Raw genomic sequence first — 832 nt, 5'->3', positions numbered from 1 at the left:
TCAATCTCATCTATCTTGCCACCAACCTTTCCCACATCCTCCCTCTGGTCATAACCTCCCTTCCATCCTCATCTATATGACAGACCACCACTCTCTCCACCTTCAAAACCTTATTAAAATCCCACATCCCCAAGAGGCTTACCCTGATTAAACCTTATTTTCCTCTACTTTCTCTCTTTACTGCATCACTGCTGCACTTTCATCTGTACCCTGAAAGCACATGATTTTCAGCTCACCCTCATCCCCATAATACTAACGCATATAACCATCAATTATTTATGTATAATATTTCTGTCTCCTCCTCTAGAACATAGGTTTCTTGTGGGCAGATAATGTGTCTACTATCTCTGTTGTATTATACTCATCCAAACACTTAGTACAGTGCTTTGGGTGGAGTAAGTGCTCAAGAAATGCCACTGATAGATTGGTTGGAGTAGAGAATAGCTGCATGTCTCTAAACTCCCAGATTAATAATTTGCCCATTTTCCTAGGTAGCACTGCTCTCTAAATCTAAATTCCCAGGTTGCTAAACCTGAACAAAATCCTCCATATAACTATCATTTTCTCTTTTGGTAAAAGAAAATCTAGTACCTTTTATGATTATAAAAGCATTGTTATTAGAATAAGAATGCACATTGATATTTCCTCTGAGCTTCCCCCCCATAACCATATACCTGTGAGTAAGAAACACAATGACCAAATCTGTTGCACTGAACTCTCCCAAGCTCTTACTTCAGTACTCTGCACACAATAAGTGCTCAATAAATACCATTGACTGATATATCTACTGAAATCCCAAACTCAGAAGACAAGATTGATTTAGTTTTACTTC

The sequence above is a fragment of the Tachyglossus aculeatus genome, chromosome 1 (assembly GCF_015852505.1).
Source record: "Tachyglossus aculeatus isolate mTacAcu1 chromosome 1, mTacAcu1.pri, whole genome shotgun sequence".
NCBI classification, from domain to species: Eukaryota; Metazoa; Chordata; class Mammalia; order Monotremata; family Tachyglossidae; genus Tachyglossus; species Tachyglossus aculeatus.
Note: the sequence above shows the minus strand (reverse complement) of the source record.